Source organism: Coregonus lavaretus, assembly GCF_964263955.1.
Source record: "Coregonus lavaretus genome assembly, contig: HAP1_SCAFFOLD_1223, whole genome shotgun sequence".
Classification (NCBI taxonomy): Eukaryota; Metazoa; Chordata; class Actinopteri; order Salmoniformes; family Salmonidae; genus Coregonus; species Coregonus lavaretus.
In genome coordinates, this window is record NW_028156990.1 from 1 (window position 1) to 26,902 (window position 26,902).

Genomic DNA, 26,902 nt, shown 5'->3' on the forward strand with positions numbered 1-26,902 from the left:
CCACCACGTCTCCAAACCTCAGCTCCTGGGCCATCTTCTCTCGGTTCCCGTACTTCAGAAACCTGAAGACAAACACACACACACACACACACACACACACACACACACACACACACACACACCAGGATACTCTTAGATCGGATACAGTGGCTTGCGAAAGTATTCACCCCCCCTTGGCATTTTTCCTATTTTGTTGCCTTACAACCTGGAATTAAAATTGATTTTTTGGGGGGGTTTGTATCATTTGATTTACACAACATGCCTACCACTTTCAAGATATATTTTTCTTGTGAAACAAACAAGAAATAAGACAAAAAAACAGAAAACTTGAGTGTGGAATAACTATTCACCCCCCCCCCCCCCAAAGTCAATACTTTGTAGAGCCACCTTTTCCAGCAATTACAGCTGCAAGTCTCTTGGGGTATGTCTCTATAAGCTTGGCACATCTAGCCACTGGGATTTTTGCCCATTCTTCAAGGCAAAACTGCTCCAGCTCCTTCAAGTTGGATGGGTTCCACTTGTGTACAGCAATCTTTAAGTCATACCACAGATTCTCAATTGGATTGAGGTCTGGGCTTTGACTAGGCCATTCCAAGACATTTAAATGTTTCCCCTTAAACCACTTGACTGTTGCTTTAGCAGTATGCTTAGGGTCATTGTCCTGCTGGAAGGTGAACCTCCGTCCCAGTCTCAAATCTCTGGAAGACTGAAACAGGTTTCCCTCAAGAATTTCCCTGTATTTAGCGCCATCCATCATTCCTTCAATTCTGACCGGTTTTCCAGTCCCTGCCGATGAAAAACATCCCCACAGCATGATGCTGCCATGGATGGTGTTCTTGGGGTGATGAGAGGTGTTGGGTTTGCGCCAGACATTTTTCTTGATGGCCAAAAAGCTCAATTTTAGTCTCATCTGACCAGAGAACCTTCTTCCATATGTTTGGGGAGTCTCCCACATGCCTTTTGGCGAACACCAAAAGTGTTTGCTTATTTTTTTCTTTAGGCAATGGGTTTTTTCTGGCCACTCTTCCGTAACGCCCAGCTCTGTGGAGTGTACGGCTTAAAGTGGTCCTATGGACAGATACTCCAATCTCCGCTGTGGAGCTTTGCAGCTCCTTCAGGGTTATCTTTGGTCTCTTTGTTGCCTCACTGATTAATGCCCTCCTTGCCTGGTCCGTGAGTTTTGGTGGGCGGCCCTCTCTTGGCAGGTTTGCTGTGGTGCCATATTCTTTCCATTTTTTAATAATGGTTTTAATGGTGCTCCGTGGGATGTTCAAAGTTTCTGATATTTTGTTATAACCCAACCCTGATCTGTACTTCTCCACAACTTTGTCCCTGACCTGTTTGGAGAGCTCCTTGGTCTTCATGGTGCTGCTTGCTTGGTGGTGCCCCTTGCTTAGTGGTGTTGCAGACTCTGGGGCCTTTCAGAACAGGTGTATATACACTGAGATCATGTGACACTTAGATCGCACACAGGTGGACTTTATTTAACTAATTATGTGACTTCTGAAGGTAATTGGTTGCACCAGATCTTATTTAGGGGCTTCATAGCAAAGGGGGTGAATACATATGCACGCACCACTTTTCCGTTCTTTTTTTCTTAAATATTTTGAAACAAGTTACTTTTTTCATTTCACTTCACCAATTTGGACTATTTTGTGTATGTCCATTACATGAATTCCAAATAAAAATCATTTTAAATTACAGGTTATAATTCCAACCAAATAGGTAAAAACGCCAAGGGGGATGAATACTTTTGCAAGGCACGGTACACCTAAACATGTGGTTTCATACAAAGTTTAGATCTAGGCCTATAACCAAAGTTTAAGTTTAGATCTAGGCCTATAACCAAAAGGATGGCGGACCCAACCAACAACCAAATGATTGTGACATGTGGTTGTTTTACCTCATTTAGTGGACACTGGATAAGAGCATCTATTAAAGATATGTGGTTGTTTTACCTCATTTAGTGGACACTGGATAAGAGCATCAATTAAAGATATGTGGTTGTTTTACCTCATTTAGTGGACACTGGATAAGAGCATCTATTAAAGATATGTGGTTGTTTTACCTCATTTAGTGGACACTGGATAAGAGCATCTATTAAAGATATGTGGTTGTTTTACCTCATTTAGTGGACACTGGATAAGAGCATCTATTAAAGATATGTGGTTGTTTTACCTCATTTAGTGGACACTGGATAAGAGCATCTATTAAAGATATGTGGTTGTTTTACCTCATTTAGTGGACACTGGATAAGAGCATCTATTAAAGATATGTGGTTGTTTTACCTCATTTAGTGGACACTGGATAAGAGCATCTATTAAAGGGATACTTGGGGATTTTGACAATGAGGCCTTTTATCTAGTTCCTCAGTCAGATGAACCAGGGTCCAGGACACCGAGACATTCAACTGGTATCCACCAGTTCATCTGACTGAGGAAGTAGATAAAGGGCCTCAAGCCCAATAGGCTGAGAGAGGATGGACTGAGGGCAACAACGTCGCCTATGGGCACAAACCCACAGTCGCTGGACCAGACAGGACTGGCAAAAAGTGCTCTTCACTGGGCGGCAGGTAGCTTAGTGGTTAAGAGCGTTGTGCCAGTAACCGAAAGGTCGCTGGTTCTAATCCCCGAGCCAACTAGGTGAAAAATCTGTCGATGTGCGCTCTGGATAAGAGCGTCTGCTAAATGACTAAAATGTAAAAGTAAGCCAAAATCCCCAAAGTATCCCTTTAAATGACTAAAATGTATCAAAAGAAAGAAAGTTACACTATATAAACTCAGCAAAAAAAAGAAATGTCCCCTTTTCAGGACCCTGTCTTTCAAAGATAATTTGTAAAAATCCAAATAACTTCACAGATCTTCATTGTAAAGGGTTTAAACACTGTTTCCCATGCTTGTTCAATGAACCATAAACACTTAATGAACATGCACCTGTGGAACGGTCGTTGAGACACTAACAGCTTACAGACGGTAGGCAATTAAGATCACAGTTATGAAAACTTAGGACACTAAAGAGGCCTTTCTACTGACTCTGAAAAACACCAAAAGAAAGATGCCCAGGGTCCCTGCTCATCTGCGTGAACGTGCCTTAGACATGCTGCAAGGTGGCATGAGGACTGCAGATGTGGCCAGGGAAATAAATTGCAATGTCTGTACTGTTAGACGCCTAAGCGCTACAGGGAGACAGGATGGACAGCTGATTGTACTCGCAGTGGCAGACCACGTGTAACAACACCTGCACAGGAGCGGTACATCCGAACATCACACCTGCGGGACAGGTACAGGATGGCAACAATAACTGCCCGAGTTACACCAGGAACGCACAATCCCTCCATCAGTGCGCAGACTGTCCCCAATAGGCTGAGAGAGGCTGGACTGAGGGCTTGTAGGCCTGTTGTAAGGCAGGTCCTCACCAGACATCACCGGCAACAACGTCGCGTATGGGCACAAACCCACCGTCGCTGGACCAGACAGGACTGGCAAAAAGTGCTCTTCACTGACGAGGCACGGTTTTGTCTCACCAGGGGTGATGGTCGGATTCGCGTTTATCGTCGAAGGAATGAGCATTACACCGAGGCCTGTACTCTGGAGCGGGATCGATTTGGAGGTGGAGGGTCCGTCATGGTCTGGGGCGGTGTGTCACAGCATCATCGGACTGAGCTTGTTGTCATTGCAGGCAATCGCAACTGTACGTTACAGGGAAGACATCCTCCTCCCTCATGTGGTACCCTTCCTGCAGGCTCATCCTGACATGACCCTCCAGCATGACAATGCCACCAGCCATTCTGCTCGTTCTGTGCGTGATTTCCTGCAAGACAGGAATGTCAGTGTTCTGCCATGGCCAGCGAAGAGCCCGGATCTCAATCCCATTGAGCACGTCTGGGATCTGTTGGATCGGAGGGTGAGGGCTAGGGCCATTCCCCCCAGAAATGTCCGGGAACTTGCAGGTGCCTTGGTGGAAGAGTGGGGTAACATCTCACAGCAAGAACTGGCAAATCTGGTGCAGTCCATGAGGAGGAGATGCACTGCAGTACTTAATGCAGCTGGTGACCACACCAGATACTGACTGTTACTTTTGATTTTGACCCCCCCTTTGTTCAGGGACACATTGTTCAATTTCTGTTAGTCACATGTCTGTGGAACTTGTTCAGTTTATGTCTCAGTTGTTGAATCTTGTTATGTTCATACAAATATTTACACATGTTAAGTTTGCTGAAAATAAACGCAGTTGACAGTGAGAGGATGTTTCTTTTTTTTGCTGTGTTTATATATACAGTGGGGAAAAAAAGTATTTAGTCAGCCACCAATTGTGCAAGTTCTCCCACTTAAAAAGATGAGAGAGGCCTGTAATTTTCATCATAGGTACACGTCAACTATGACAGACAAATTGAGATTTTTTTTCTCCAGAAAATCACATTGTAGGATGTTTAATGAATGTATTTGCAAATTATGGTGGAAAATAAGTATTTGGTCACCTACAAACAAGCAAGATTTCTGGCTCTCACAGACCTGTAACTTCTTCTTTAAGAGGCTCCTCCACTCGTTACCTGTATTAATGGCACCTGTTTGAACTTGTTATCAGTATAAAAGACACCTGTCCACAACCTCAAACAGTCACACTCCAAACTCCACTATGGCCAAGACCAAAGAGCTGTCAAAGGACACCAGAAACAAAATTGTAGACCTGCACCAGGCTGGGAAGACTGAATCTGCAATAGGTAAGCAGCTTGGTTTGAAGAAATCAACTGTGGGAGCAATTATTAGGAAATGGAAGACATACAAGACCACTGATAATCTCCCTCGATCTGGGGCTCCACGCAAGATCTCACCCCGTGGGGTCAAAATGATCACAAGAACGGTGAGCAAAAATCCCAGAACCACACGGGGGGACCTAGTGAATGACCTGCAGAGAGCTGGGACCAAAGTACCAAAGCCTACCATCAGTAACACACTACGCCGCCAGGGACTCAAATCCTGCAGTGCCAGACGTGTCCCCCTGCTTAAGCCAGTACATGTCCAGGCCCGTCTGAAGTTTGCTAGAGTGCATTTGGATGATCCAGAAGAGGATTGGGAGAATGTCATATGGTCAGATGAAACCAAAATATAACTTTTTGGTAAAAACTCAACTCGTTGTGTTTGGAGGACAAAGAATGCTGAGTTGCATCCAAAGAACACCATACCTACTGTGAAGCATGGGGGTGGAAACATCATGCTTTGGGGCTGTTTTTCTGCAAAGGGACCAGGACGACTGATCCGTGTAAAGGAAAGAATGAATGGGGCCATGTATCGTGAGATTTTGAGTGAAAACCTCCTTCCATCAGCAAGGGCATTGAAGATGAAATGTGGCTGGGTCTTTCAGCATGACAATGATCCCAAACACACCGCCCGGGCAACGAAGGAGTGGCTTCGTAAGAAGCATTTCAAGGTCCTGGAGTGGCCTAGCCAGTCTCCAGATCTCAACCCCATAGAAAATCTTTGGAGGGAGTTGAAAGTCCGTGTTGCCCAGCGACAGCCCCAAAACATCACTGCTCTAGAGGAGATCTGCATGGAGGAATGGGCCAAAATACCAGCAACAGTGTGTGAAAACCTTGTGAAGACTTACAGAAAACGTTTGACCTGTGTCATTGCCAACAAAGGGTATATAACAAAGTATTGAGAAACTTTTGTTATTGACCAAATACTTATTTTCCACCATAATTTGCAAATAAATTAATTAAAAATCCTACAATGTGAATTTCTGGATTTTTTTCCCTCATTTTGTCTGTCATAGTTGACGTGTACCTATGATGAAAATTACATCTCTCATCTTTTTAAGTGGGAGAACTTGCACAATTGGTGGCTGACTAAATACTTTTTCCCCCACTGTATATATGCTTTCAACAATTCAATGGGTAAACCTAACCAACGTTTTGGCACTTAGTGCCTTCATCAACATTTTGGGTTGTAGGTCAAGCTCATGCTTTTTAAAATGACCAACATGTCAAATATAACTGTCCTCACCTTTTCATCTGGGTGTGTCGTTGCTGGATGAAGTTGGCTCCAGGGTGGACCTCCGGACCGCTACGCACCAGCTTCCTCAGCATCTCCAAGTTGGCCTTGTTCACCTGGGGGCACAACAAGTTAGAGGTCTCAGGGCATACAACAGGACCCCCACAGATGGAATATTTACAATAGTGTACTGTGCATGTTATTCTTAATGGTAAGCTGGCTAGAAAAGGCCCTCAACCTCCCCTGTGATCCATCATGATTTGTAAAGCATCTATGTTGCGCTTATGAACAATTGATGTATTCTTATTAGGGCTGTCAAATGATTAAAATAATTAAAATCGAGTTAATGGAATTAGTTCATCGCGATTCACCGCAATTTGGCCTTAAATTTGAAAAAACCCCATTAAAAAGCAGTGCATTGAGTTACTTTGTTTTGATTGTAAGGGAAAGAAACCCAAAATAATCTGTATCAAAATGTTTTAATGGCATTTTCACCATAAACAACACAAAAGTCACTGTAACATGCAGCTATTAATGCTCCCAGTGGTTAAGTAGAAGTACTTCCTCTTATCAATATTCTGGAAGTTTAACACTTAGTTAAAGCTTCAGGCGTTCTATAGGAGGGTTCTCCCAATTTCTGATTGGAGGGTTGGACTATAGGAAAAAAAGAACTAGCTCTATGGATACATAGAACAAAGGGCTTTGGAACCTGTCCAACAACGTTCTGACTTCCACAGAAGACAATAACAACAGGTCAGCCAGGTCTGAGGTCATGTAATACAGCTTTAAGATCTACCCTAGGACACTGATCCATATAATACAGCTATTAGATATACCCTAGGACACTGATCCATGTTCTTCAACATGTCAAATATAATACAGCTTTAAGATCTACCCTAGGACACTGATCCATGTGCTTCAACATGAACTTGTCACAAGCTGCTGCTACTAGAATTGGGATCATTAAACATTTTGGCCTGAGAACTACAACAGAAACAGTAGTTAAATTAATGGATGTCCGGCTCTGATTGAAATCATTGTGGAAAGTTAGTTGAATCAAGAGGCATTCAGCCATGGCATTGTAGCGGCAGGTAGCTTTAGTGGTTAAGAGCGTTGTGCCAGTAACCGAAAGGTCGCTGGTTCTAATCCCCGAGCCGACTAGGTGAAAAATCTGTCGATGTGCCCTTGAGCAAGGCACTTAACCCTAATTGCTCCTGTAAGTCGCTCTGGATAAGAGCGGTCTGCTAAATGACTAAAAATGTAAAAAAAAAAAAATGTAAACATTATTTTGACTAGCTGGCTAACGTTAGCATAACTAGTTTGCTACTTCTGTACAAATGATGTTTTTGCTGTTATCTAAAGAAACGCCTGGGAATGTGTTTATGGTAGGACTTTCTGTTCGGTTTCCTTCAAAACGGTCGCTCAAAGCTGCGTGCATAGAGCACCACAATAGAGACAGGCAGCGCTACTGAGACCGAGTGCAGACTGACTGTTCACCGCACAGAGCGTGTTGTGCTTAAAAGGGTCCGTGCTGAAACACGTGCGCTTAAAAAGGGTCCGTGCGGCAAAGAAACGGAGAAGCGATTAAAAGCGTCAAAGAAATTAACAGCATTAAAAAAAAAATTGCGCCTTAACACGTTAACGTAGACAGCCTTAATTCTTATAAAGCCTTTATACGTTTTAGTTAGTTTAAAGTGTGACCAATAGGAGTCTGACCTTCTCTGGATAGGTCAGGATCTTGGCTACGTGTACAGGGACCGCCACCTCATCGATCCGCAGGTTGGGGTCCGGAGAGATGACCGTTCTCCCAGAGAAATCCACTCTTTTCCCCGAGAGGTTTCCACGGAATCGCCCTGAGAGAGACGCCACAAAGTATCACTAACTTAGTGGTTCCAAATTCTTATCAATCCAAGGCAGCAGTGGAGAACAACATTCCACTGTATACTTTGTGATTAAATGGCTCTACAATCAATTAGGACACTTTCTGTTTCTGAGTCAGCTGTGTAAATAAACTAAATCCACAGAAAAAAATAGATTCAATTGTTTATAACAAAAAGACATGACATTGAGGAATTCAGTGTCAACTATCAATAATAAAAGATGGTGAGAGTGACCACAGAACTAGAAATCAGAACAGACAACAGGTAACAATTAAATCATTAGAATAGAAATCACTCCATTTCTACAAGCGAGACCTTGTTTGCCCTTGAGTCTCTGAACGAAGCCTCTGGTCCACTTCTTAGGGGCCATGTTGAGGGGGATGCCAGAGAGCTCACTGTTGATGTAGAGAGCACATTGCAGCTGGAGGAAGTCCCAGTCCTCCATGATCATCTGGGTCTTGGCCCCTGACATACGGTGCTGTGGGACAGCATGGGAGGAGGGCAGATCAATTCATTTATCATTCATTAGACAACAACACAATAACTGCAACAAATCACCTTTCTGTCTTGTGTTATTACTTTCATAAAAAAAGGCCCAGGAGGTTTTCCTGAGCTGACCAACTAGTTAGTAATAGCCTACTAGGGCCCAGAGGTTTTCCTGGTCAGTTCCTGGAAAAACTCCCGGCCCTATTCATAAAACAATTAAATCACAAATTCATCGACACTTCCTGCTACCCTCCCAATCCCATGATACCCACATTCTCGATGACATCATACATGACTAAAATGTAAAAAACGTAATGTACCCACCTTCTTGATGACGTCATTGAGGAAGATGATCTCTGTGAGCTTCATGGTGAGGTCATCCTCATTAGTACCTGCCTTGAGGTCTGAGATGACAGAGGGGCGGATGCAGAGTGGAGGTACCAGCAGACGAGTGAGGATGAGGTCTGCAGGCTTACCTGCCTCAGGGTTCATCAGGAGCAGGGGAATGTCCTCCGCTGGAATCCTCTTGAACAGGTTCAACACCACCAGAGGACTCAGGTTCTCCTGGAAACCACAGTACAATGAAGGTCAATCAGTCAGCATTTAAAACCTTAAAGGGCCAGTTTCCCGGATACAGACAGACTAATTTTGAAGAGGTTCAGCACCACTAGAGGACTCAGGTTCTCCGTCGGGGTGAAGGACATGATCGGTACGTTTTTAAAACCTGTGTGGTCCTGTGTGGCCCAGTTGGTAAGAAGAGTGTGGCTCTAGTCATACCAAGGTTGTGGGTTCAATTCCGACAAGTTTCCCATATACTAACCCTGTATGAACTCTGTGCTGTCAGTCGCTGCTAAGGGAAAACTATACAAAGCAAACCATTAAAATCCTCATATGACCTCTAGAAAGTAGACATGCAAACTGTTAGAAGTTGCCATAGTTGCCTTCAACGTGACTCACCTGAGCCCTGCTGAGCAAGCCATAGTTGCCTTCAATGTGACTCACCTGAGCCCTGCTGAGCAAGCCATAGTTGCCTTCAACGTGACTCACCTGAGCATTGTTGAGCAAGCCATAGTTGCCTTCAACGTGACTCACCTGAGCCCTGTTGAGCAAGCCATAGTTGCCTTCAACGTGACTCACCTGAGCCATGTTGAGCAAGCCATAGTTGCCTTCAACGTGACTCACCTGAGCCATGTTGAGCAAGCCATAGTTGCCTTCAACGTGACTCACCTGAGCCCTGTTGAGCAAGCCATAGTTGCCTTCAACGTGACTCACCTGAGCCCTGCTGAGCAAGCCATAGTTGCCTTCAACGTGACTCACCTGAGCCCTGCTGAGCAAGCCCTAGTTGCCTTCAAAGTGACTCACCTGAGCCCTGTTGAGCAAGCCATAGTTGCCTTCAACGTGACTCACCTGAGCCCTGTTGAGCAAGCCATAGTTGCCTTCAACGTGACTCACCTGAGCCCTGCTGAGCAAGCCATAGTTGCCTTCAACGTGACTGCTGAGCAAGCCATAGTTGCCTTCAACGTGACTCACCTGAGCCCTGCTGAGCAAGCCCTAGTTGCCTTCATCGTGACTCACCTGAGCCCTGCTGAGCAAGCCCTAGTTGCCTTCATCGTGACTCACCTGAGCCCTGTTGAGCAAGCCCTCCACTTCTTTGTTGTGTTCTATTGCGATATCGAAGGAGTTGAGAAAGTCAGATACTACAGCGTCCACCACTTTCTTGGTTGTCTTGTATTTCTCGTGGAGGATCTTCAGCAGGCCACACTTCTTCACCAGTCCTGTTAAAAGAGTAGAACGAAGATAGCATCAGTCACTCCAACCACCACCTGGGCTATGCTTTCAACTCAACTAAACCCAACTCAATTCAAATACAACTTAACAATATGTCAATATCCAACCTCAAACAGTCTACCATTTAACGTGGAGCAATTGAGACACAATGTCCTTTTGCGGCATTTGTCGGATATCTTCTTCTTCAGTCCTCGTTTCTGGAGGTACGCTAGGCCTGGCCTCTTCAACACATCCATGAACTGCAGCTTCTCCTCTTTGGTCAGCATGATGTGAGAACACGTCTTACAGATCATCTGGAGGGATACAACAAGCACATGATGTTATAATGGAACAACGTGAACAACAATCACATTGGGTCTTTCTCAATTTGCATACTACCGTGCTCCACACCCTCATGCTCCAAGTGTATTCTCTTGAGTACGTTCTTGTGAGGACGAGAGTGTGGAGAATGCATAAAACATTTGAGAAGCACTCGCACTCCCCCTAATGTATTACCTCACGCTGCATCTCCCCATTCACTGAACCTTCTCCCAGCCAGGACAATGGCAATAATAGAGACCAAACAAGATATACACAAAGCAAACGTTTTCCTTCATAATCATCAGCTAGCTGTGAATTGTTGTAATCTAGCTAGCCAGCTAGCTAGTTAAACAGGCAAAAATGACCTAAAACCAATGTTATCCAAGGGAGATGTCAATTCTTCGTGGATAGCTAGCTAACAATTCTTCATGTCTATCTGGCTAGCTAAAAGTACTAGTAGCTAGCCAGTTAACCCGGTTGACTTACTATGGGCTTGTTGGCTGGTAACCATGCCAAAATTAACACAGCATGTATTTATTAACGTATCATGTCAGGCAACATATGAGACGTGGATAGGCAACATGTCTTTCTAAAGTAAGAGTGTATTTTCTCTCGCTTCAGCTCAAATAATGGCCACCATTGATTTCAAGAAAATGTGCATCCTTTTTTTTTTTTTTTTTTACATGGTTGCGTCATACTTCTTTGCATACTTTCCGTTGAAGCTTGCATCGATGCAATGCTTCAAAATATGTACAAACGGAGTATGCATTCGAGAAGTGCCCTCCGTGCTCCGTTTCGCATACTTTGATTTGGACTCATACTCCGACCCTCCCGTGCTTGGAGCACGGTAGTATGCATTTTTGAGAAACACCCATTATGTTATAATGCGCCAACTTGAACAACAACCACATGATGTTATGATGGGCCAGCTTGAACAACAACCACATGATGTTATGATGGGCCAGCTTGAACAACAACCACATGATGTTATGATGGGCCAGCTTGAACAACAAATCACATGATGTTATGATGGGCCAGCTTGAACAACAAATCACATGATGTTATGATGGGCCAGCTTGAACAACAATCACATGATGTTATGATGGGCCAGCTTGAACAACAACCACATGATGTTATGATGGGCCAGCTTGAACAACAACCACATGATGTTATGATGGGCCAGCTTGAACAACAACCACATGATGTTATGATGGGCCAGCTTGAACAACAATCACATGATGTTATGATGGGCCAGCTTGAACAACAACCACATGATGTTATGATGGGCCAGCTTGAACAACAACCACATGATGTTATGATGGGCCAGCTTGAACAACAATCACATGATGTTATGATGGGCCAGCTTGAACAACAACCACATGATGTTATGATGGGCCAGCTTGAACAACAACCACATGATGTTATGATGGGCCAGCTTGAACAACAACCACATGATGTTATGATGGGCCAGCTTGAACAACAACCACATGATGTTATGATGGGCCAGCTTGAACAACAATCACATAGCAAAAGAGTCAAAGAAGTAACTATGATAATTGAATGAGGATGATCAAGGTTGTGATGTAGGCTACTCAGAGTGCAGTCCAGTAATGTCATATTTAGTTTGCTACGTTGTAGAGAGAGAGACAGAGAGAAGATAAATATATACAGGTCACTGCCTAAATAAAGTAAACATCAACATAAAGTGGGCGTTGGGCGACCACGAGCCGCCAGAACAGCTTCCCCCTTGGCGTTGATTCTACAAGTGTCTGGAACTCAATTAGAGGGATGCGTGTTGCATTCTTCTACGAAAAATTCCATAATTTGGTGTTTTGTTGATGGTTGTGGAAAACACTGTCTCAAGCGCCGCTCCAGAATCTCCCATAAGTGTTAACTTGGGCAGCGATCTGCTGACTGAGACACCCACACACCCTTTAAACCCAATATGCTCCTTTGAGACCCCCTCTTTCAATATCACTGAGATCTCTTCTTCTAGCCTTGGTAGCCAAAATAATGGGCAACTGGGCATTTTTATACATGACCCTAAGCATGATGGGATGTTAATTGCTTAATTAACTCAGGAACAACACCTGTGTGTAAGCACCTGCTTTCTATATAGCCTACATTGCATCCCTCAGTTACTCAGGTGTTTCCTTTATTTTGTCAGTTACAGGTATATGTATATATGTATGTACACTACCAGTCAAAAGTTTGGACACACCTACTCATTCAAGGGTTTTTCTTTATTTTTTACTATTTTTTACATTGTAGAATAATAGTGAAGAGATCAAAACTATGAAATAACACATATGGAATCATGTAGTAACCAAAAAAGTGTTAAACAAATGAAAATATATTTCATATTTGAGATTCTTGAAATAGCCACCCTTTGCCTTGATGACAGCTTTGCACACTCTTGGCATTCTCTCAACCAGCTTCATGAGGTAGTCACCTGGAATGCATTTCAATTAACAGGTGTGCCTTCTTAAAGCTAATTTGTAGAATTTATTTCCTTCTTAATGCGTTTTAGCCTATTAGTTGTGTTGTGACAAGGTATGGGGGGTATACAGAAGATAGCCATATTTGGTAAAAGACAAAGTCCATATTATGGCAAGAACAGCTCAAATAAGCAAAGAGAAACGACAGTCCATCATTACTTTAAGACATTAAGGTCAGTCAATACGGAACATTTCAAGAACTTTGAACGTTTCTTCAAGTGCAGTCGCAAAAACCATTAAGTGCTATGATGAAACTGGCTCTCATGAGGACCGCCACAGGCATGGAAGACCCAGAGTTACCTCTGCTGCAGAGGATAAGTTCATTAGAGTTACCAGCCTCAGAAATTGCAGCCCAAATAAATGCTTCACAGAGTTCAAGTAACAGACATATCTCAACATCAACTGTTCAGAGGGGACTGTGTGAATCAGGCCTTCATGGTTGAATTGCTACAAAGAAACCACTACTAAAGGACACCAATAAAAAGAGACCTGCTTGGGCCAAGAAACATGACCAATGGACATTAGATGTGTCCTTTAGTAGTGGTTTAGTAATGTGTCCTTTGTTCTGGAGTCCAAATTTGAGATTTTTTGTTCCAACCGCCGTGTCTTTGTGAGACGCGGTGTGGGTGAACGGATGATCTCCGCATGTGTATTTCCCACCGTGAAGCATGGAGGAGGAGGTTTGCTGGTGACACGGTCTGTGATTTATTTAGAATTCAAGGCACACTACACCATCCCATCTGGTTTGGGCTTATAGTTGGACTATCATTTGTTTTTCAACAGGACAATGACCCAACACACCTCCAGACTGTGTAAGGGCTACTTTACCTAGAAGGAGAGTGATGGAGTGCTGCATCAGATGACCTGGCCTACACAATCCCCCGACCTCAACCCAATTGAGATGGTTTGGGATGAGTCGGACGGCAGACTGAAGGAAAAGCAGCCAACAAGTGCTCAGCATATGGTGGGAACTCCATAAAGACTGTTGGAAAAGCATTCCAGGTGAAGCTGGTTGAGAGAATGCCAGAGTGTGCAAAGCTGTCATCAAGGCAAAGGGTAGCTATTTGAAGAATCTCAAATATAAAATATATTTGATTTGTTTAACACTTTTTTAGTTACTACATGATTCCATATGTGATATTTCATAATTTTGATGTCTTCACTATATTCTACAATGTAGCCCCCTGTGTAGCTCAGTTGGTAGAGCATGGACACGGGGGGGCAAGTATGAAAATGTATGCACTCACTTACTGTAAGTCGCTCTGGATAAGAGCGTCTGCTAAATGACTAAAAAATAAAGAAAAACCCTGGAATGAGTAGGTGTGTCCAAACACAGAGAGAGAGAGAGGAGAGAGAGAGAGAGAGAGAGAGAGGAGAGAGAGAGAGAGAGAGAGAGAGAGGAGAGGAGAGAGAGAGAGAAGAGAGAGAGAGAGAGAGATGAGAGAGAGGAGAGAGAGAGAGAGAGAGAGAGGAGAGAGAGAGAAGAGAGAGAGAGAGAGATAGAGAGAGAAGAGAGAGAAGAGAGAGAGAGAGGAGAGAGAGAGGAGAGAGAGAAGAGAGAAGGAGAGAGAGAGAGAGAGAGAGAGAAGAGAGAGGAAGAAAGAGAGAAAGAAAGAAAGAGAAAAGAAAGAAAGAAAGAAAGAAAGAAAGAAAGAAAGAAAGAAAGAAAGAAAGAAAGAAAGATATAGATAGAGAGAGCTTACCTGTAGGATTCCAATGATGGCTTTGAAATAGCCCACATGAAAACAGGGCATCTCCAGGTCCAGATATCCATAGTGTCCCAGACAGTCAGCCAGGTTCTTCCCACACGTCTCACATGGACGATCCTTCTCACTGGTTCCCTGGAATATAACATGACAGTTGGGTCAAAACAACCAATACACTTGGGACAGTTTCCCAGCACCACTTTAAAGCACTTTGAGCATGCTTTTTAGTACAGGGTGAGGCTTGATCTTCTTCAGAGAAACCAGCCCTGGATTCTTGTAGAAAGTGTGTGTGTGTGTGTGTGTGTGTGTGTGTCTGTGTGTATACACGCGTGTGTTGTCAGTACATACCATGCGATGGTTTAGCTAGCAGATTCTAACGCGCCAATTGATTCTCCATTAGCCGTTACAGGATAGGTACTATTTGGCGTAGCCAGCAGATTCCCACCCTACCGTTACGCTTGTGGACACAGACATTTTAAAAGATTTCAAGTTAATGGAAAATTCCACCCAAAAACTATCTTTCGGTATTTGTTCCATTAGTCCATTGTTGATATAGTCCCAAAATGTTTTGCATGTCAGCAGTCAAGTTTTCAAGACATATAACTTTCAAAATACTTTCAGAAAGTCTTGAACTTGATTGCTGACATGCATTTTGGGACTAGATCAACAATGGACAAATAAAAAAAAAACCAAAATATTGTTTTTTAGGTGGGGTTTTCCTTTAAGGTTGGTCGAATTCTCTGTGCTATGCCAAACATAGCCAGCAGATTCCGACCCTACCGTTACGCTTGTTTACACTGAGCTGCACTGGGGTCGGAACGCAATCATGGTTTCAGTACTCCATATAGGGTGGTGTGTGTATGTACGCGTGTATGCGTACGAATGTGTTAGCCCCACCATGCGATGGTCCAGTACTCCGTATGGTAGCGGGATATGGCTGGTGTACTGGCTGTACAGGTTCTTACCATGCGATGGTCCAGTACTCCGTATGGTAGCGGGGTATGGCTGGTGTCCTGGCTGTACAGGTTCTTACTGACCACCTGGATATGAGCCTGCTGTCTCATCTGCTCAGCCGACTTCATCCCAAAACAGATGTGGCTTCTGTTTACATAGAGATAGACGGAATTGACAGCCAACTCAGCATAGGGGAAAATTAGACACTGGCTAGTATGTCAACTAGCAAATAGGTCCTACCCGAGCAAGAACTGCCTATGATAACAAGCTATAGTTTAGGGGGTCAATTGGGAGTCATTTGTAATGTATGGTCAGCATTGCATTGCTATATGTCTACATGAGGCTACTTCATACTTCATCGATTTACTACCACTATTAGCCAGGTGGGGAAGTGATGTGTTATGATTGTATGTTTAGCTAGCTAGCTATCTAAACTGGTTACCACCAGCATTGCTGACCCTGTTCAATCAATGATGCAATTGCAAAAAGCTAGCTAGCTATGAAAGCAAGCTCATGTGACAAATTGCAAGCGGCTTTACGTAGTTATTTACGAACAATACTCATAGCTAGAGGACTGGGGAAATATTTATGGATAATGGCTAGCAGTGAACCAGCAAGCTAGCTAACTGGACATACTTACATTTTTTTGGCCACATCAGTCTCTCTAAACTGCTCTTTCACCATCGTGACTGCTGTTTGCCCCCGCCAACCTCCGGCAGAAATACAGATCTAGGATAAGATCCCGTACATAAACCTGTTATTTTCTACACTGTTGTTCACACTAAACTTCACATACAGTCATCACACTGTCACTTGTCGTTCCCAATCCCCATGTTGTAGCTAGAAACGCTGCCACGGCAATGTGATAACACGTGAACCATGAACTCATATGACAACGACATGCACACATCCGGTTCAAGAGCGCTCCATGAAGGAGGTTATCCATCAGCCACTGCCCTCCAGTGGACGAGATAATTATTACATAAACACTGAGGAAACAGGTGCAGAAATACATTTGCACTAGATGTCACTCGTAGCTACACGGATAAACAGATAGGCTACTGCATGTTCCTTATAGAATAGTCTAAATCTGTCTGAAAAGTTCATAATGTTAGATTTATGGACCTTTTTTTAAAAATCTCCTCTAGTGCGGGAGAGGGGACCCATGGGAGTTGTGGTTTTAAGCGGGAAGAAACATTAAATACAGCATACAATAATATAAGCCATTTAGCAAACACTTTTATCCAAAGCCACTTACAGTCATGCATGTAGAGATTTTAGGTATGGGTGGTCGCAGCGGGAATCGGAACCACAACGTTCGGCGTTGCAAGCGCTATGCCCTAGGGACTGAGCCACACAGGACTACAATGAATCTGTACAATGTAAGTTTACAATGCAACACGTCCTTTATATTTCATAACAATATGCCCTATGTTCCAGAGTAATTACCAATAGAGTAGTTCATTACTGTGTATTAAACCCGTTATTACGCGCAATAATTCAGTAAATCTACCACTTTAGTTTCCACCTTTCCCAACCCGAGGCCTCTCCCATTATTTCATTGAAGAACAGAACTAGCAATGGTATGAGTTGTAATAAATGATATCACAACAGTAGTGTCCCCTAAAACGGTTATCTTAAACTGGAAATAATCCAGTTTTTCCCACCATGTTTCACACATGTTCAGACTACCTTTTGAGATAATTGACAAACGCCGTTTTTTTTTATTACTATTACATGCATTATTGTAAAGGCGACCTTTAGTCTGAATATGGATGAATTGACCCCGAGAGGCATGACATTCGGTTTAACCAATTTATGTTGCATAATATAGTGTGCTGTCAACAATTCAATTATATTTTCCACCAATATACCTTTGTTTAATTCAAACATTACTTGATTTTTTTCATACTTTATAGTATCTTACAGTACCTTCAGAAAGTATTAACACCCCTTGACTTTTTCCAAATTTGTTGTGTTACAGCCTGAATTTAAAATGAATTAAATAGAGATTATTTTGTTACTGGCCTACACACAATACCCCATAATGTCAAAGTGGAATGATGCTTTTTTACATTTTTACAAATTAATAAAAAATGAAAAGCTGTAATGTCTTGAGTAAATAAGTATTCAACCCCTTTGTAATGGCATGCCTAAATAAGTTCAGGAAAAAAAATAGCTGAACAAGTCACATAATAAATAGCAATAATAGTGTTTAACATGATGTTTGAATGACCTCATCTCTGTACCCCACACATCTGTAAGGTCCCTCAGTCGAGCAGTGAATTTCAACCACAGATTCAACCACAAAGACCAGGGAGGTTTTCCAATGCCTCGCAAAGAAGGGCACCTATTGGTAGATGGGTAAAAAAAAAAAAAAAAAGACATTGAATATCCTTTTGAGCATCGTGAAGTTATTAATTACACTTTGGAGGGTGTATCATTACACCCAGTCACTACAAAGATACAGACGTCCTTCCTAACTCAGTTGCTGGAGAGGAAGGAAACTGCTCAGGGATTTCACCATGAGGCCAATGGTGACTTTAAAACAGTTACAGAGTTGAATGGCTGTGATAGGAGAAAACTGAGGTTGGATCAACATCATTGTAATTACTCCACAATATTAAGCCTGTACAGAATAAAAAGATTCCAAAACAACAAGGCACTAAAGTAATACTGCAACAATTGTGGCAAAGCAATTAACTTTATGTCATGAATACAAAATGTTATGTTTGGGGCAAATCCAGTACAACACATTACTGAGTACCACTCTCCATATTTTCAAGCACAGTGGTGGCTGCATCATGTTATGGGTATGCTTGTAATCATTAAGGACTGGGGAGTTTTTCAGGATAAAAAAATTAATGGAATGGAGCTAAGCACAGGCTTACCAAGAAGACAATTAATGTTCCTGAGTGGCCGAGTTACAGTTTTGACTTAAATCTACTTGGAAAATCTATGGCAAGACTTGAAAATGGTTGTCTAGCAATGATCAACAACCAACTTGACAGAGCCATAGATTTTTCTGAAAATAATAATGGACAAATGTTGCACTGCCAAAGGTAATTCTAACATGTATTGACTCAGGGGTGTAAATACTGATGTAAATAAAATGTCTAAAAACATGTTTTCACTTTGTCATTATGGGGTATTGTGTGTAGATGGGTCACAAAAAAGTATTCATTCTGTAACACAACAAAATGTGGAATAAGTCAAAGAGTATGAATATCTTCAGAAGGCACTTATTAACCTCCTGGTTGAGCACATTTTTACACAAATGTTGCCTTTTAGCCTATTTACACTTTAACTATTTATTTACGCATTCCTACTCTTCAAGGTCTCTACTAACATGAATGGTGCAATATTTATCCCTCAACAACTTAATTCCTGTCTTTTATCACACAGTGCCTTGCAAAAGAATTCATCCCCCTTCGCTTTTTTTCCTATTTTGTTGCATTACAACCTCTAATTTAAATTTATGTTTATTTGGATTTCATGTAATGGACATACACAAAATAGTCCAAATTGGTGAAGTGAAATGAAAAAAATTACTTGTTTCAAAAAATGCAAAAAAATTAATAACGGAAAAGTGGTGCGTGCATACAGTGAGGGAAAAAAGTATTTGATCCCCTGCTGATTTTGTACGTTTGCCCACTGACAAAGACATGATCAGTCTATAATTTTAATGGTAGGTTTATTTGAACAGTGAGAGACAGAATAACAAAACAAAAAATCCAGAATAACGCATGTCAAAAATGTTATAAATTGATTTGCATTTTAATGAGGGAAATAAGTATTTGACCCCTCTGCAAAACATGACTTAGTACTTGGTGGCAAAACCCTTGTTGGCAATCACAGAGGTCAGACGTTTCTTGTAGTTGGCCACCAGGTTTGCACACATCTCAGGAGGGATTTTGTCCCACTCCTCTTTGCAGATTTTCTCCAAGTCATTAAGGTTTCGAGGCGGACGTTTGGCAACTCGAACCTTCAGCTCCCTCCACAGATTTTCTATGGCGCACAATTGGCCCAGCGTCGTCCAGGGTAGGGGAGGGAATGGCCGGCAGGGATGTAGCTCAGTTGGTAGAGCATGGTGTTTGCAACGCCAGGGTTGTGGGTTCGATTCCCACAGGGGGCCAGTATGAAAAAATAAAATAAAAAATAATGTATGCACTCACTAACTGTAAGTCGCTCTGGATAAGAGCGTCTGCAAAATGTAAATGGAATTAAGGTCTGGAGACTGGCTAGGCCACTCCAGGACCTTAATGTGCTTCTTCTTGAGCCACTCCTTTGTTGCCTTGGCCGTGTGTTTTGGGTCATTGTCATGCTGGAATACCCATCCAGTACCCATTTTCAGTGCCCTGGCTGAGGGAAGGAGGTTCTCACCCACGATTTGACGGTACATGGCTCCGTCCATCGTCCCTTTGATGCAGTAAAGTTGTCCTGTCACCTTAGCATAAAAACACCTCCAATGCATAATGTTTCCACCTCCATGTTTGACGGTGGTGATGGTGTTCTTGGGGTCATAGGTAGCATTCCTTCTCCTCCAAACACGGCGAGTTGAGTTGATGCCAAAGAGCTCCATTTTGGTCTCATCTGATCACAACACTTTCACCCAGTTCTTTTTTTTATTTATTTTATTTCACCTTTATTTAACCAGGTAAGCCAGTTGAGAACAAGTTCTCATTTACAACTGCGACCTGGCAGATGTTCATTGGCAAACTTCAGACGGGCATGTATATGTGCTTTCTTGAGCAGGGGGACCTTGCGGGCGCTGCAGGATTTCAGTCCTTCACGGCGTAGTGTGTTACCAATTGTTTTCTTGGTGACTATGGTCCCAGCTGCCTTGAGATCATTGACAAGATCCTCCCGTGTAGTTCTGGGCTGATTCCTCACCGTTCTCATGATCATTGCAACTCCACGAGGTGAGATCTTGCATGGAGCCCCAGGCCGAGGGAGATTGACAGTAATTTTGTGTTTCTTCCATTTGCGAATAATCGCACCAACTGTTGTCACCTTCTCACCAAGCTGCTTGGCGATGGTCTTGTAGCCCATTCTACCCTGACATCCTTGGAGAGCTCTTTGGTCTTGGCCATGGTGGAGAGTTTGGAATCTGATTGATTGATTGCTTCTGTGGACAGGTGTCTTTTATACAGGTAACAAGCTGAGATTAAGAGCACTCCCTTTAAGATTGTGCTCCTAATCTCAGCTCGTTACCTGTATAAAAGACACCTGGGAGCCAGAAATCTTTCTGATTGAGAGCGGGTCAAATACTTATTTCCCTCATTAAAATGCAAATCAATTTATAACATTTTTGACATGCGTTTTTCTCGATTTTTTTGTTGTTATTCTGTCTCTCACGGTTCAAATAAACCTACCATTAAAATTATAGACTGATCATTTCTTTGTCAGTGGGCAAACGTACGAAATCAGCAGGGGATCAAATACTTTTTTCCCTCACTGTATAAGCTGGAAGTAGAGGCCTAAGCGTTGTTGTACACTAGTTAACTCCAATTAGGGGAGAAGGGTGGTGGGGTTGGAAAGTAATAAAGGTTCAAAGACGGCGGTTCATAAGAACAAGGTCAAGCAGCAGACATTGGGGACAACAAAGCTACAGACCGGCAGAGGGGGAAAACGACTCTCTACTGACCGGGATGACCGCCAACTCATTCGAATGTCACTCAACAACCGTAGGATGACATCAAGTGACCTACAAAAAGAATGGCAAACGGCAGCTGGGGTGAAGTGCACGGCGAGGACGGTTCGAAACAGGCTCTTAGGGGCAGGGCTGAAGTCGTGCAAAGCTAGAAAAAAGCCCTTCATCAATGAGAAGCAAAGAAGAGCCAGGCTGTTTGCAAAACACTATAAGGATTGGACCGTAGAGGACTGGAGTAAGGTAATCTTCTCTGAGTCCAATTTTCAGCTTTGCCCAACACCTGGTCGTCTAATGGTTAGACGGAGACCTGGAGAGGCCTACAAGCCACAGTGTCTCGCACCCACTTTGAAATTTGGTGGAGGATCGGTGATGATCTGGGGGTGCTTCAGCAAGGCTGGAATCGGGCAGATTTGTATTTGTGAAGGACGCATGAATCAAGGTTGTCCTGGAAGAAAACTTGCTTCCTTTTGCTCTGACATTGTTCCCCAACTCTGAGGATTGGTTTTTCCAGCAGGACAATGCGCCATGCCACACAGCCAGGTCAATCAAGGTGTGGATGGAGGACCACCAGATCAAGACCCTGTCATGGCCAGCCCAATCTCCAGACCTGAACCCCATTGAAAACTTCTGGAATGTGATCAAGAGGAAGATGAATGGTCACAAGCCATCAAACAAAGCCAAGCTGCTTGAATTTTTGCGCCAGGAGTGGCATAAAGTCACCCAACATCAATGTGAAAGATTGGTGAAGAGCATGCCAAGACGCATGAAAGCTGTGATTGAAAATCAGGGTTATTCCACCAAATATTGATTTCTGAACTCTTCCTAAGTTAAAACGTTAGTATTGTGTTGTTTAAAAATGAACATGAACTTATTTTCTTTGCATTATTCGAGGTCTGACAACACTGCATCTTTTTTGTTATTTTGACCAGTTGTCATTTTCTGCAAATAAATGCTCTAAATGACAATATTTTTATTTGGAAGTTGGGAGAAATGTTGTCAGTACTTTTAGAATAAAACAAAAAGGTAATTTTTACCCAAACACAAACCTATAAATAGTAAAACCAGAGAAACTGATAATTTTGCAGTGGTCTCTTAATTTTTTCTGCAGCTGTATATATATATATATATATATATATATATATATATATATATATATATATATATATTTGCAGGAAAAAAACATATTGGGGATTGGAAGTGATGCAGAAAATTAGATTGATGGAAGTTACAATCTATCTGCAATATTAAAGCTGATCTACCCCCTAAAAACAAAATAAAAAAACACAAAAACACAAAAAAACAAAGAAGGAGAATGATGGAGTGCTGCATCAGATGACCTGGCCTCCACAATCCCCCAACCTCAACCCAATTGAGATGTTTTGGGATGAGTCGGACGGCAGAGTGAAGGAAAAGCAGCCAACAAGTGCTCAGCATATGTGGGAACTCCATAAAGACTGTTGGAAAAGCATTCCAGGTGAAGCTGGTTGAGAGAATGCCAAGAGTGTCCAAAGCTGTCATCAAGGCAAAGGGTGGCTTTTTAAAGAATCTCAAATATAAAATATATTGTGATTTGTTTAACACTTTTTTGGTTACTACATGATTCCATATGTGTTATTTCATAGTTTTGAAGTCTTCACTATTATTCTACAATGTAGAAAATAGTAAAAATAAAAAATAAACTTTGAATGAGTAGGTGTGTCCAAACTTTTGACTGGTACTGTATATCTGCCAACATTTCCACACAGCCTAAATCTGGCACCGATGCCACTGTTATTAGACAGAAGATATTTACTTGGCGTGTTTGTGTGTGGAGAGAACATTTGCACCATGCAGACTTCATGACATTCAAGTTATTTTAATGTGCAAAGATCTGGCATGACATACGACCTGTGTTTTTGTATCTGAGGGAATCAGCTATCAGCCAAGGATTAATGTTTGGTTTATCTTCTTCTGCCAACATTTCCCAACCTAGCCTCAAGGCAATTAGTAGGTTTTGGGATGTAAATTTGTCTCCATTTAGTGTGATATGTTACGTCACGTCTCGTTACGAATGAAATAGCAGTCGTACAATATCATACGAATTGGATTATATACATCTTGGATGACATATAGTATTATACATCTTGCTCTGAGACCAGGCTGCTTGTTGGGTCATAACGACAAAGGTTAGGAGATTTTACGTTGCAGGTTAGGAGAACTAACTACAAAGATTCCGAGAATTTACGTAGCAGGTTAGGAGAACTAACTACAAAGGTTCTGAGAATTTACGTAGCAGGTTAGGAGAACTAACTAAAAAGGTTCCGAGAATTTACGTAGCAGGTTAGGAGAACTAACTACAAAGATTCCGAGAATTTACGTAGCAGGTTAGGAGAACTAACTACAAAGGTTCCCGAGAATTTACGTAGCAGGTTAGGAGAACTAACTACAAAGGTTCCGAGAATTTACGTAGCAGGTTAGGAGAACTAACTACAAAGGTTCCGAGAATTTACGTAGCAGGTTAGGAGAACTAACTACAAAGGTTCCGAGAATTTACGTAGCAGGTTAGGAGAACTAACTACAAAGGTTCCCGAGAATTTACGTAGCAGGTTAGGAGAACTAACTACAAAGGTTCCGAGAATTTACGTAGCAGGTTAGGAGAACTAACTACAAAGGTTCCGAGAATTTACGTAGCAGGTTAGGATAATTAAGGTTCAGGTGAAGGGTTAACTAAAATGCTACAGTTGTCCCAGACGCGACTCGAACGCACAACCTTTGGGATTACTAGCCGGTCGCAGTATACACCCCATCCACCCTTCCCGACCAACCTCCCTACTTTAGTTTCTGTCTTAAGTAACCATAGCATTATTCCATTTGTAATGTAATGGAACATATCATACTTAATGGAGGGGCACAGATTTACAGTCCAAACTTTACGTCTGTTTAATGTGAAAGGGCTGACATTGCCACACAGTCTAAATCTGGCACTAATGCGACTGTTATTAGACAGAAGATATTTACTTGGAGTGTTTGTGGGTGGAGAGAGCATTCACACCATGCAGACTTTATGACATACAAGGCACCGGGGGTTATAAAACGATCATTGTACATATTTGAGATATTTTGGCCGGGCCTTGAGAGGATCAGACAGTAACTCTTGATCCAATATATTCTAAAAGTGCTGTAGACGACTCAGTCTGTGGTCGCCAAGTAGTTTTATCACCACAGTTTGGCTGAGATACCCCAGCGCCTTGGCTCACGTCGGCATTTTATCCATATTTCTGTAAGCGTTCTCCAATTCCTGTGTATGGCGGGATCCTCTTACTGCTCAGACATAATGAGAGAGAATCACAGAACTGGTGAAGCTTGAAGGACCTAGCCTAGAAGATGCAGCTGACTGGCCTCTATCCAAAGTCCCATCTAGGTATCCCATCACTTCCTCTGTCCAGAGTCCCATCTATATATCCCATCACTTCCTCTGTCCAGAGTCCCATCTATATATCCCATCACTTCCTCTGTCCAGAGTCCCATCTATATATCCCATCACTTCCTCTGTCCAGAGTCCCATCTATATATCCCATCACTTCCTCTGTCCAGAGTCCCATCTATATATCCCATCACTTCCTCTGTCCAGTCCCATCTATATATCCCATCACTTCCTCTGTCCAGAGTCCCATCTATATATCCCATCACTTCCTCTGTCCAGAGTCCCATCTATATATCCCATCACTTCCTCTGTCCAGAGTCCCATCTATATATCCCATCACTACCTCTGTCCAGAGTCCCATCTATATATCCCATCACTTCCTCTGTCCAGAGTCCCATCTATATATCCCATCACTTCCTCTGTCCAGAGTCCCATCTATATATCCCATCACTTCCTCTGTCCAGAGTCCCATCTATATATCCCATCACTTCCTCTGTCCAGTCCCATCTATATATCCCATCACTTCCTCTGTCCAGAGTCCCATCTATATATCCCATCACTTCCTCTGTCCAGTCCCATCTATATATCCCATCACTTCCTCTGTCCAGAGTCCCATCTATGTATCCCATCACTTCCTCTGTCCAGAGTCCCATCTATATATCCCATCACTACCTCTGTCCAGAGTCCCATCTAGGTATCACTGTCTCTGTTCAGGCATTCTATCCCATCAATACCTCTGTCCAGGCAAATAAATTAATTGCAAAATGTTTGAAGATGTTTTTAGTTGCGTGCCCTAATGAACATGACCCAGCTCGTGGCCAAACCAAAACCCAGGACCTCTGCTCTGCTAGACGTGACCGCCCTTCTGAAGCGTCTTACCAGTCGGTGCCACGTGAAAAGCTATTCGCTGGTGCAGATGGGGCCACTTCAGGCTGAGGAGTAAGTTTCACACGTCCCCATGTGCTGCGCAAACAACATGTAGTATAACTATTCTCCAATAGAGGGCACTAAACGTACGCAAGAAGCCATTTTTTTTGCCTGCCACTGCAAAGGTTACTGGAGGTGCCTGATAGAGATCCTGGAGGGAAATTGGAGGAGCCTAAAGCATGTCCAAAACAAACAGTTAAATAACCACAGTTAACCTCTCCACCCTGATCTCTGTGAGTCAGCATGTAGGGAAGGGTTCCCCTGACAGGTGGTTGGCTAGTCTATTTATAGACAACACGTGCTAGTGTTTTAGGAAACGGGGGATCAATGCAGGACTCAGGAAGGGCTTCCCCTGGGCTGGCTGGCAGTATATATTTATGGTCTACTCTGGTGTGTTGTGTGTGTGTGTGTGTGTGTGTGTGTGTGTGTGTGTGTGTGTGTGTGTGTGTGTGTGTGTGTGTGTGTGTGTGTGTGTGTGTGTGTGTGTGTGTGTCTGCGTGTGTGTCTGCGTGTGTGTGTGTGCTCTGTTTAGGAAACAGGCAGGTGATCGCCGCAGTAGATACATGTGTGTGTGTAGAAGGAAACACTACCACAACAAACAGCAAATGTGTAGAGTCATTGGGACCAAATACTTAACTTGTTACTACTTTAATATACATAAGTGAATTTGTCACAATACTTTTAGTTCCCCTAAAATGGGGGGACTATGTACAAAAAGTGCTTTAATTTCTTAAATGGTTCATTTGATATGGATGAAAATACCCTCAAATTAAAAGCTGACAGCACTTTAACATCATAGTCATTGTATCATATGAATTCCAAAGTGCTGGAGTACAGATCCAAAACAACAAAAATTGTGTCACTCTCCCAATACTTTTGGAGCTCACTGTATCTTAAATAGCATGAGCAGTGCACGCTTGTACCAGCACACAATTAAAAGATAAACTATTTTTTTCATGAAATGCATAGCAATATTAATTCATCAGTGTTAAATTAATTAGCATGATATTGATTCTTGACTACACCATTACATTTACATTTTAGTCATTTAGCAGACACCCTTATCCAGAGTGACTTACAGGAGCAATTAGGGTTAAGTGCCTTGCTAAAGGGCACATCGACAGATTTTTCACCTAGCCGGCTCGGGGATTAGAACCAGCGACCTTTCGGTTACTGGCACAACACTCTTACCCACTAAGCTACCTGCCGCCCTATAACCACAGATGAATAGGGGAAACATAAGTATCTGTGCTAACACCCTGCAGTCAGGTTTTCAGACTAGCTTGCTATGTAAACAACACCCATCATACAAATATC